This window comes from Stegodyphus dumicola, chromosome 9, assembly GCF_044657685.1.
Source record: "Stegodyphus dumicola isolate Sdum_Otavi_A_Nest chromosome 9, ASM4465768v1".
Lineage (NCBI taxonomy): Eukaryota > Metazoa > Arthropoda > Arachnida > Araneae > Eresidae > Stegodyphus > Stegodyphus dumicola.
In genome coordinates this window covers 66,814,639-66,817,421 of record NC_140776.1, presented here as the reverse complement: position 1 = coordinate 66,817,421, position 2,783 = coordinate 66,814,639, and the positions used below count along the sequence as shown (strand labels likewise).

Below are 2,783 nucleotides of genomic sequence, written 5' to 3'. Positions count from 1 at the left end.
TTCAACAGAAGTAAGAAAATTATGGATATCTCTTTTGCGTATTCTTCTAGGACAACATAATGATGCGAGAAATTCTTGAAGAGAAATGGTCTGTACATGCGTACCAGAACTACAGTAGCATAAAATCTTCTACTTGAATGCGAAATAGAGATTATAGAATTCCACAAATACGTCATAAACTAGAGAAAAAATATGTGTTTTCAAGTAGGGCAAATAAAAAATATGGATCAGATACTCTGAGCTTCTGACGTGTCATTAAACAGAACAGAGGATATTAAAGGTGCTAAGACAGTAATGCTAAAGACTTCTAGTAACGAGAAGACGTGCTATACTGCTATTCTTACACGCTTTTTATACTGATGGTTTAAAACTCAGTCTTTTGTTAATTTTAATCTTGTTTAATCTTATGCTACCTAAATGGACAATTCCACTTGGAATTTATATTCATGTTCATCCCAAAGAATGGATGAATGGCGATTTGGCGATAATAAACGGTTTTCCAAACCATCGCCAGCTTCATTCTCTCTCCGCTAGTCATTTAACTCGATATTAAATGGAGTTACTCCTGTTTTCGCATTCAGATGCCTTTCATGTTACAATGTACAAGAGGTACTACAATTTACATTTAACGTGCTAGAGTCATGTATACATGTACAAAATTCGCAACATTATGGATAAGTTATGACAACGCTTTTGGACAGCAGTTGACTGGAATAAAAAATCCGCGCAAGTGAATTGAAATCGAATGCTTTTATTGAATATGTAAAGCTCCAGGAAAACACAATGAATTCTCTAAGCTAAAAATATATTTTAGATAATTTTCGCAGAAAGAAAATCGGGAAAATTGTATGACAGCAAAAAGTATTAAGCAATAAACATTACATACACTATGCCATGAAAAATTTTATTAAAAAATATGTGGTTTACTGGCAAAAAAGACATATTGTACTTAATGTCCTATTCGCCTTTGAGTCAAATGTCAACGGCCTGAAATTAACCGACGGAAATTATGGCATTATAAGTGTCAAATATGGCTGGCGTCACTATCGTAAACCATAACGGAAACACTACAATCCAACAAGACACTACGATCTCTCGATCAGGTATTATATCTTGACCAGGTATTTCAGGCATATCTAAAGACATACAGCCGACAGAGAGCAGGCGCTAGGCCGAACTACCACTAGACAGGTGGGGTGAGTGAGACTACGAGCAATAAGAAGTAAGTGCAGAGTGCGTGTAGTGAGTGTCAAGTAAAGTTCACCACGAAAACTAAATGCCAATATCACAAATATGCCTCTTATAATAAAATATACAATCAGATCTTAAGCTGATAAGAACACATACTACTCTTTGAGCTTAGCCTAAAAGCCATGAAGCGGTCCAAGTGTCCAAACCTCTCTCCACAACCCTGTATGCAATTAAGACGGCAATCATCCGGGCAGTGTATAGCATTTTATTGTCACAAATAAAAGTATTTTTTTCTGTATCTTTCTTTGTTTGTGAACTGCCTTTTGAAATAATAGAAGTCGATTTGCCAGAGTTGTATAATACCACCCTGATGACATGATAGTAGGAAAGCCGGCTGCTGTAGTCTTGGGCTCGTGTTGGAATTCGAGAGAAAGCATGGATGTTTACAGTAGCCATCACAACCTTATCCTCAGGTGTGTAATATAGGTGTACTCTGCTCGGCTACCTTTTCATTGTAAAGACGGCTAAATGACCAGCCATTTCCACCAATGCTTGAAGAACACGTTTTTGAACGTTGGGGAGATGAAGTATGCACCTAATTTCGGTCGATCGATATTACAACAATGAGGAAGTCAGATAAACAACTGGAAAATACATGCCTTGTCTAGAACTCGAACCTGGACCCAAAAATATAGCAACCAGCATCATTACCCACCATACCCAACAAAGCGATCTTAATTGAGAGTTTATGTAGAGGATAATTTTAAAATATACTTTTTAAGTTTAATTTTTTTATTATTAATAAAAAGAGAGAAATAATTTATAAAAGAAAGCTAACTTATAATTGCTTACAAAGCAGTTTTTAATGCTAAAAATCTACAGGTTTCTAAGTAATATCAGTAAAAGGCTCAAGAAAAGCATACTTTAATATTAGTTTCAAACTGACAACTGTAATCACGTAAACAAACAGTATTACAACACGACTTTGAACCAACTATTTATTCTTAAGAGATATTGTTGCGTGCGTACGAGTTCGTTACGAAATGAATGCACAAATCCGATGAAAAATGAACAAAAATTTATTATTATCACAACGAATATGATTAAATTTTCTCAAATTATCATGCAGTATTACAATATCTCACAGTAGTTATCTTTTAACTACTCAAATGTCCAATAGAACGTAATTCAAAACAGCTAAAGAAAGCTAATCCGCGAATTCGCTACAATCAACAAGATCAGTTTTCTAAAGCAACAACAAACTAAGCAACTACTACGAACTGAGATGTTTTCCTCCTTTTATAAGATTTTAAAATCACGCGTGAGAATTTTCTAGTACTTTCTAGAAATCAAAAAGACATATTTATTTATTTAATGCACGCGCTCTTGTATTTTCAATTTTCCGGCTTAGCTTTCTTTTTTTAATATTCGTCACGCGCTGCACTGCGCGGGAAATAAAACCATTTAATTTATAATTGAACTAACATGAGCTTTTTAAATACCAAATTCGTAACAATATGTAAGGTATTTGTGATTGCAAAGATTATTGTACGAACGATCAGATTTGAAATATGAATGAAAAAAATAAATGA

General features: G+C 34.4%; 1 pseudogene; it reads right to left on the bottom strand.

Annotated features, from left to right (window-relative positions):
- Nucleotides 1-1,221: 1,221 nt before the first annotated feature.
- On the bottom strand, nucleotides 1,222-1,383 carry LOC118200383 (U2 spliceosomal RNA; annotated as a pseudogene).
- Nucleotides 1,384-2,783: the final 1,400 nt, after the last annotated feature.